Here is a 9,912-nt window from a genome sequence, read left to right on the forward strand (position 1 = left end):
ACCACTGGCGACATCCCTGAGTGCACACACACACACACACAGCCACACACACTCACACACACACACACACACCGTCACACAGTGACACACACACACACACACACGTGCACACCGTACCGTGACACACACACACACACACACACACTATACACCTATAATATAGGTCCCTGCACACACACAAGTGACATATTGCGTTGCTACATGTTAATGGTGCTAAATCAGTGTTTAATCTCCTGACCTGACCTGACATTGCCCAATTGCCCGGTGTCAGTAACGCGACTGTGACGAGCACACTCACCAGCCTAGTTATCAGTTGATCTCGGACAGGGACCTATATTAGATCTCGGATAAACTCCACACTGACTATCACCACGAATTTCGTTCACTTGCAAGAAAGTGACATGCTTTTTCCCCTCAAATAAGTGTACCGATTTGAGAGGATAGTCAGAATGGAGTTTGTGCGAGATCAACAAGACAGGCGAGTAATCGAATCTCAGGAGGAGGCTTAATTAATATGTGCTTGTTAAGCCGGGTTCTGTGTAAAAAATGCTGCCGGCAGGTCATATTACCCCCTCGATATTTTCTCAAGACTGAAATGTTGTTTCCTGGTAAAATGAAAGAAGTGAAATTATTTAAGGACGAAAAGCATGTCAGTTTCTTGCATGTGAAGAAAATTGGTGGTGTAATTGAATAGATTTCACCCCCAAAATCGATTTCTTCGAAAACGTGTACCGAGTTACGTCCCTTGAATGAGAAGGAAAACATTTTAGGATTAATCAAATTTCTAAGTTAAATACAAAAAATTGGTTGGACAAATTTGGCCCCATGAATGTAAGGTACCCAAGGTCGCTCATCAGTACTATCGAAGGATTTTTTTGTCAAGTGTGGAGTTTATACAAGATCAACGAGGCCGCAAATCGTAATATGACCACGGGGCCAAGATGTCATCGTCACACCGGTGTAGGATCCGGTCCGGTCCCCCCTCTGAAGTAGTCCCCCGGGGGACCAATTCGTGGCAAAAACTGCTCTATAAAGGCTGTTCTTAACCAGACGAACCTTTGGTTCGCGAACTAGGTTCGTGGGGTTCGGCGAACCTCAAGACTGGTTCGGCGAACTTGTCTTGGTTCTTAACCAGACGAACCTGAGTTTTCGAACTAGGTTTGGGAGGTTCGGCGAACTAGGTTCGGGGTTTGCAAGTCATGTCTTGGGAACCTTGAAGATCGGGCCGAACCTTTGACTCTTCTGCCAAGGAGGAAGACAAATTATTGAAAAACTGAATCTCAATGGCGGACGAAATCACCCAAGTCAAAATTACATTTTCTGAGATTTTATAAAAACAACGCTTGAACGAAAAGGTAGAATGGTGACTTCCGTTCGATTTCAAGTTAAGCTTTTCACTTTTCCGAGCAAGACAACCGCTGATAGTGAAAACACGCCGCTGTTCGACTTCGAAATTTCCAGTCGTAGACGACCTTCGCTTCTGCAGCATTGTGTTAGTGCAGGTGAGGCAGTGTTACTCATTTCGCTGAGCTCGTTTTCGTATTGTTGTGCATTAGGATCATCTAGTATGATATGAATAAAAGCAGGAATGACTTCGGCATGTAAACGCATTGATTTTGTCGAAATCAGCACAGCAGTAAGCTAGATTCTTTCTGCTCAATTTGTTTAATTTTTTTCTTCAAAAGTTTATGACTTTGATTTTGATTGTTTGTTTATCTCATCGGCACAACATCCATCAGGCAAAATATCAATATGTTGAATGATAACGTTGAGATAAGGAAGTTCACACATTTATCTGCTTGCAACAACAATCGCAAGGACAGATCTATCTGCTTCGTTGACTGCTAGATTTTCATTGAATTTCCCAAGTAATGATGATCTCGTTTTCAATTAGATCTGGACAGTGTTTGTGTTCTTAGATTCATGATTGACCATGCAGGCTGATTGAGATCATAACATTGTGTTTGTTTGTGCTGGTGCAATGTGCAGATCAATGGCCCGGACCGCAGGATGACCCAGTGATCAATACAACTTGCGTTCACCACTCAACATTGTCTTCCACCTAACTCAAGGGCAAAAATAAAGGTACATGGTGGTGAAATCATTGTGCAATTTATGTCTGTGAAGATCAAGATAGTTGTTAGCACTAACTGATCATGCTTATTATTATCAAGTTACATACACACTCCGCCCCAGCTCCACCCTAAACCCATAACAACACTCTCCAGTCCAACTACCCCCACCCTTCCGTGCAACATATGTTGCCGTCTGTACCTTGTTTGTGGTTATGGGGAGTGCTCAAATAGTTCCATAACTGTTAATATAAATTAAAAGTACTGAGAGTTTCATTTTCCATTGCTCTTCCCCTTCCTCACGTCACATTACACACTCCCTTTGCCCCATCCCCCACCCCCTCTCTCTTTCTATGCTCTCTTTTTTCTTTTACTTCTTCTTCTCTTTCTCTCTCTCTCTACCTGTATAAATCAGCTCTCTGGTTGTTGCTTCTGTAAGTGTAATGTAAAGTTCTACATCTCTGCATAAATTTTGTATTGTCATTTTTCAGAATGCCCTTGTAATAACTTCAGCGTCTGCCCATGGAGTCTATATAGGTCAAAGTCTCAAATGTGATGTGATCAAGAGGATGCCGCAATGATCCAGGTAATATTGCAAATACTCAAACTGATCTAAAAGCAGAAGCATAACGTGATCCACAAACATTTCTGCTTAAACATTACAGGGTTACAGTACACCCAGAAAAACAGCTGGATGTTAGTGCATAATTATCTGCAAGTGCAAGCAACATCGACCCTCTCCCCCTGCTCTTTTTCCATCAGCAAGAGCAACATTTATTTTCATGTACAACTTTTCTAGTGCCTCTTATGTTGTATAACTGTTGATATTTAAATGAAGCAAGTGTTTGTTTTCAATGGCACTGCATTTCCCATGTACACACACACACACACACACACACACACACACACACACACACACACACACACACACACACACATTCGCATTGTCTCTGCCTGTCTGTCTGTCTGTCTGTGTCTGTCTGTCTCTCTCTCTCTCTCTCTCTCTCTCTCTCTCTCTCTCTCTCTCTCTCTCTCTATTTCTCTGTTTTTACATAAGTAATTTTGATCACTTGCACTTCACTGGGATTTAGTTACTGAATCAGTCATTCAGTGAGAGTGTTATGTAGAGTAAGAGTATTGAGTCTGCTGCTGCTGCTGCTGTTGTTCTTACTCATTACTGTTTTTCCTCTCTGCATAATTCTTGTTCTCCCTTAAATTGCTGGTGTTATTTTCATCATTACAGTATCTGTCCATTGAGTCTGCGTCTGAGCTGTGATGGGACCAAAAAGATTCCAGAATGAAAGAGGTAACTTTTACTGATCTTTATTTAGTTTATGGAGAAGTTGGTTCACATAACGCATTACAGAGTTGCTGCCTTTTTAGATATATTAAACATTGTACCAGTCATTACATGATCAAACTGTGTTAGCCACCCCACCTTCCCCGGTTCCCAGCTATCCTTCTATCCCCGCCTCTAAACCCCCACCCCAATCCTTCCATCTCCCCCAAATCAAATTTACTGACACAACACTGATTTTCATTTTACCTTATTTAAGTGTTCTTTGAATAAAATTATATAGCCTGTTGCTGCTGCAAATGTTGTTGTGACTGTTCTTCCTCAGTGTATATTTTTTTCGTTTCCTCAGAATGCAGTTCTCCCATGCACCACAGCGTCTATCAATGGAGTCTACAATATTGTCTGGGATGTGATTTGAGCAAGAGCATGTCAGAATGATCAAGGTAACTTTTTAAACACACAGAACTGATCAAACTGTAGAATTCAAGTACACAATTTCAGATGTTTTCAAATGCATAACATACTGCAACAGTCAGGGTCTTTCTCCACATAAAGAGTGTGAGGTTTTCTTGGTAAAATTGCGATTTTTGTCGCTATGCGCAGAGTGCGACCTTTTTATTTGATTTTTGTACTATAAAGGCAGATATTCAAATAAAAGAAAGTCTTGCATGGGGAGGAAGGAATATGCATGAGGCTTTTGACAAGACAAACTGTCCTTATTAGAGCCTAAACATACGTTCCTTACCGTTAGAACCAAAATGTCAGACATCATAGATGCTCCAATTAAACAAAAGAAGGGCATCCTTTTACTTAAACATAATTATACACTGTACCGCACATTAATAACCTGGTTGTGTTCTGTGGCAGTGCATAGTGGGAACCTTTTTGCTTAATGAATTTCACATGTGTCTGTAACTTGAATCTCCACCAAAAGAAGCTGGACGTAAAAAGGGGTGTCTAAAAAAAAGCGCCATATTTCCTTTTTGATCTCTTTTTTTTTCGCAGTCAAAAATGTGATTAAAAAGAAAATAGGGAGGTTTTTTTACCATCCTGTATAGTCTTGTTGTTCCCATGTAAAAACCTAGTCAAACATGTGGTGTCTGATATGCTGGGTAATATGGTGAGGAACATGCCTTAAAAGGCCCAGTGATAATTGTGAAAGCCGTTCTGCTCAGCTGGAATTTGATGAATTTTGTTGTTGTTGTGTTTAATGAAATGAATTCGCAAAAAGGAAAACAATTTTTTTTACTGTTCACACAAAGCACTTGTAGATAGTTGGTATGTGCCGCATGTCAGGGGTGGTCTTATTCAATCAATCAATATGAGGCTTATATTGCGCGTATTCCGTGGGTACAGTTCTAAGCGCAGGGATTTTAATTTTTTTATTTTTTTTATTTTTATGCAATTTATATCGCGCACATATTCAAGGCGCAGGGATTTATTTATGCCGTGTGAGATGGAATTTTTTTACACAATACATCACGCATTCACATCGGCCAGCAGATCGCAGCCATTTCGGCGCATATCCTACTTTTCACGGCCTATTATTCCAAGTCACACGGGTATTTTGGTGGACATTTTTATCTATGCCTATACAATTTTGCCAGGAAAGACCCTTTTGTCAATCGTGGGATCTTTAACGTGCACACCCCAATGTAGTGTACACGGAAGGGACCTCGGTTTTTCGTCTCATCCGAAAGACTAGCACTTGAACCCACCACCTAGGTTAGGAAAGGGGGGAGAAAATTGCTAACGCCCTGACCCAGGGTCGAACTCGCTTCCGAGCGCAAGTGCGTTACCACTCGGCCACCCGGTCCTAATACATACAGGTAAACTGACAGGTACTTTTCCACAGTGGAACCCCCCTTTCAGACCCATTCATTTCAGACTTCCTCCTTTTTAAGATCTTGCTTCTTTAGATGTTCTGTGACGGGTGAAGTGGCGCGCAGTGGTAAGACGTCAGCCTCCTAATCGGGAGGTCGTGAGTTCGAATCCCGGTCGCTGCCGCCTGGTGGGTTAAGAGTGGAGATTTTTCCGATCTCCCAGGTCAACTTATGTGCAGACCTGCTTAGTGACTTAATCCCCTTCGTGTGTACACGCAAGCACAAGACCAAGTGCGCACGGAAAAGATCCTGTAAACCATGTCGGAGTTCGGTGGGTTATGGAAACACGAGAATACCCAGCATGCCTACTCAACGAAAGCGGAGTGAAGCTGACTATGCTCTCAGAGTATAGTGTGGGAAACCCAAATGGGCAAACGAGCTCACACGTCACCAGAATTTCTGGAACGCTGAAGAAGAAGAAGATGTTCTGTTCATAACCTGTAAATTACCCCCATTTTTAGACCCCTTCCATTTTAAGACTTGATTTTCTCACATTTTTTAAGGTCTTAAAAGGGGTTTCCCCTGTACTCCTAAAAAACCCTGACCCACAAAGTAATTTAATTATAACTGCTGTAATCGTTCCTTCCGTGTGCTATTATCTGTGGGGTTGTTTTTTTTCTCCTGTGTTGTCTCATCCTCTGTGCGCCCTGAAAGAGACCTCCGGGTCGAAATTGCCGTACCTTGTCTTATCCAGCTTTGATCCCGCCTTCGTATTAATGTGAGGGCAGTACCTTTTTTAAACTTTCAATATTGACCGTACGTTTTGCATAAAACACCAATAATGAATTAAAAATACATCAGAAAATTATTTCCTCACTATACACAATAACCCCTCATTTAAAGGCTGACAAAGTCCTATTTAATTAGTTTACTTACTTCCAAGGCTTTTCCCATCGTTGCGGGGATGTATAAATTAAGCTTCCTGCAAAGTTTTAGGTTTGAAGTCCTTACCAATTACAAGAAATAATCAATTCTTTATCAAGTTTATTGCTATCTTTAGAAACAGTTCTCCAGGGCTTGGGCTATTTTTAGACCGTCAACACAGACAGTACAGCTTCGTCAATCCCCGCGTGAAGGAAATCGCTCACCTTCCACGTGCAAAACGTAGTGATATTGACACGCCAGATTAGCGCGGTAGCGGATTGTGCTAAGCAGGAAAGCGCGCTTTTCTGTATTCTTGTTAACTTCGCAATTTCCGGAAAACATCCACTTTCACTTTGAGACTGTTCTGTTTACATTCGACACTATCAACACCACTTTGCAATACTGAAATAATTTTTTCTGTTTTTGAAAGCTACAGCCAATCGTTATTATATCCCCTTAGGTACAGTTTTATAACATTATTGGCACATGTAAACAATAGGAATTAATTAATGAACGCTACGAAAAGGGCAGCCTTTAACCTATGAACTTGCAACTGTGTTGACCTGTGTAATGTAACATAGACCACCACCATCTCTCTCTCTGTCTCTGTCTCTGTCTCTCTCTTACACCCCTTACCTGTTCGCAAACCTTTACCCAAATGTATGCTAAATGTATATACAATACAAGACAAGACAAGACATGGCAAGACAAGACAAGTTAGGAAAAGGTTGCCAGAAGGCCAATAGAGGGATGACAAGACAAGGCATGACAAGACAAGACAGGACAGGACAGGGACCAACAAAAAAAGAAAGACAAAAAAGAAAGATAACTAATTCGGTCAACAGATGTTAAAGAAATAAGCATTTGTTTGGGTTGAATGTTTGGGTGTCACCCTGTATATATTTGTATTTTTGCAGGACAGGGTCGAGTTGTGATGATGTCAGGGCGACTGAAGACACACCAACAAGTATTCTTCGGAAGTGTTTGGAACACAAATGAACATTATTTCATAATAAAAAGGCGGCTGACATTGATGTTCATATCGGTTCATGTTCATATTCTCAGCACAGACGTGTGCTTAGAAATCGGATGTTTAAGAACAAGAGACAACCCTGAATAAAGCCTTATGAAATATGGTTGGAGCTGGATCAAAAGTGTGTGTGTGTGTGTGTGATTGAAGGGCAACATTTATAAATGATGAGACAGAAAGCTAAAGCACATCCTTTTATTGCACGTTCCATATCGTCCTCCTACTTTAAATGCTTGCTAATACAGACGTTCTCCAAGAAAATGTCTATCCAGTAATGTTTTGTTTATCGCAATGAAAGCTTTTTTTTGAGAAGAATGAAGAGGAATCAAATTTTTAAAAAACAAAAAAACAAGACAATTGAATTGCTCAAAACGTAAAGAAACAGGATGATTTTGGTTCAGTAGTACTATTTGTAGACCCTTAAAGCAATACATCCACAAGGGATTCCAGTGTATCAGTGCAAATAGAAAATTTCTGATATAACTTGAAAATTAAAACAGACTGAATTGTGATAAAAAGAACCAAAATACCGAGTAGTTTTTTTTTTAGGTCTCCCTCTTCACTCAATCCCCAAACTCATATTCTGTACCGAAAAGAGCTCAAACACACACGTGGACAGACAGACACGCACACACACTTTGGTAAACATCATGTATGCTTCTCGACTCTGCTGATCCACAATTAGAAATATCGCTATCATCATTTATTTTTGGTCACCGTCTTTCCCTTTTCACAGGCAAGTTTTTTTGTGTAGCATTTCCCATAGAACCCCGATGGCTCCACGGTAGACACAATGATCAGTCCATACCAGTCATGTTATTTTCTCGAATCAATTTATAACCTTTAACCCAGGAGGGTAAATGACATGGAAGGCTTCGGGTAATCTTGAACTTTAATGTGTTAAATTCATAGCTCATAATTCAGAGGCATTCAAGCCTCCAAATTTGGAGAACCTGCACTTGTAATCATAACAAGTCTTTTAGATCCCTTTAAAGTCACGGAATGAACTCCGATGAACTGTACGAATCATAGCGTACTCTGGTACGAATGCATTTTGTTTACATGCGTCAAAGAAGGAATTATCCGTGTCAGCGGACAGGGGAGGCAACTTTGTCGTGTAATTGAAGTCCCTTGGTTGACAACCTACGCCATTTTCGCCGATCAAACAACCAAATTAATTAATTATGCTTAGGTTTGGAGCTTAATCCGTCAATTAATTTCATGATAAATGTTCTTGGGCTTGATTACAGGTACTTGGATCTAAAATAAGTAAAGTATGCCACTCGATTCTGAGCTATGAATTTAACACACTAAAGTTCAAGATTACCAGGTTTCGTGCACCATGATCAAGTCGGAAGGAGAGACCCAAATCGACAACCAGCACGGAGTTACCACTCAATCGGTGATTTCGTCTTGGAGGCAGCCATTTTTGGAAGGGGAATAACTTACTTGCTTTTATTGTCGACTCGGAGTGAGCTCCCCTCGTTTGTCGGCGATCCAGGTTTCGTGTCTTAACTGGACGAACTAGTCCTTGAGTTTGCCGAACAAGTTCACCCAGTTAAGACACAAACCATGGTTCGCGAACCTTAGTTCGGCGAACCAATGGTTCGTCTGGTTAAGAACAGCCTTAATGGTCCCCCCTTAGACATCCAGCCTCGTTTTTCTTGTTACAATGTTAGTAATGTTACCAGCAATTTCAGAGAAAAGAAAGGAAAGAATCAGAGACTGCTTTCATTTCTTCTTATCAGTATTTATTTATTATTCATTTTATTTCATGTGATTTTTCTGTTGAACGGCGTTATAAATCAGATCTATTTTATTTTCTGCAAAATATAGTCAAAAAACAAAGAGATTGCTGTCTGTGCACTACATAATACCGGACGAAGATATAGATTGACAAGAGGCGAAGCCTTCAAGGCTCACGTAAGAAATCGACAAACAGTAACACAAACTCAATCACTCCGTCACACACACACACACACACACACACACACACACACACACACACACACACACACACACACACACACACACACACACACACACACACACACAGTAAGCATAGGTGAAACTGTGCAAGAAAGCGAGACCCTGGATCTGCCAAGTAGTCTCGGCCCGCTCACAATAAAAATGACCGAGACTTTCAGTAATTCCTTTGCGTGACGTCTAACCCTCTTACGTCATAATGTGACGTCTTCAAATAGTTTCTATCACACACGTCAAACACTTTTGACCGAGACGTAATCTTCTTATGCGAGCTTTATCCATAGACTCGGAAATGTTAAAGTTTCTATCACACACACACACACGCACGCACGCACGCACGCACGCACGCACGCACGCACAGACAGACAAAGTTTATCATCGCATAGGCTACACTTACGTGAGCCAAAAATGGCTTGAATGCCTAAGAAAAACAAGAGGCGAAGCCTTCAAGGCTCACGTAAGAAATAGACAAACAGTAACACAAACTCACTACACGAAGCTTCGCAAAGTCTTAATACCAAAAACCCACAGCTACGGCGTGGTACTTTGACCCCAACATCGCTTCTCAAGTTTTGACATGCGAAGCTTCGCCGTAGCTCGCAACGAAGTTGGGTTTTTTTGTAAGAAGAGTGCTTTTTGATTCAAGATAGACGACGAAATCAGACTCAATACCATAGTGAAGAATGCATTTATCGACTTTGGTTGACCCAAAGTACAAGAACTAACCCTCCTACCTGTATTATTTCATACTGCGATGCATTGACATGTCGAATGAAACTC

The 9,912-nt window shown here is 41.1% G+C and overlaps 1 long non-coding RNA gene across 2 annotated transcripts; it reads left to right on the forward strand.

The window, feature by feature from the left end:
• Positions 1-1,033: 1,033 nt before the first annotated feature.
• Positions 1,034-7,320, forward strand: LOC138979798 (uncharacterized). Of its 2 annotated transcripts, XR_011460134.1 has the most exons (6): positions 1,034-1,502; positions 1,990-2,085; positions 2,564-2,658; positions 3,316-3,378; positions 3,719-3,812; positions 7,034-7,320. It is a non-coding gene; the product is annotated as an uncharacterized lncRNA (long non-coding RNA). The 2 variants fall into 2 exon arrangements; XR_011460133.1 differs by lacking the exon at positions 1,034-1,502 and having other exon boundaries at positions 1,539-2,085; positions 7,034-7,318.
• Positions 7,321-9,912: the final 2,592 nt, after the last annotated feature.

The sequence above is a fragment of the Littorina saxatilis genome, linkage group LG11 (assembly GCF_037325665.1).
Source record: "Littorina saxatilis isolate snail1 linkage group LG11, US_GU_Lsax_2.0, whole genome shotgun sequence".
NCBI classification, from domain to species: Eukaryota; Metazoa; Mollusca; class Gastropoda; order Littorinimorpha; family Littorinidae; genus Littorina; species Littorina saxatilis.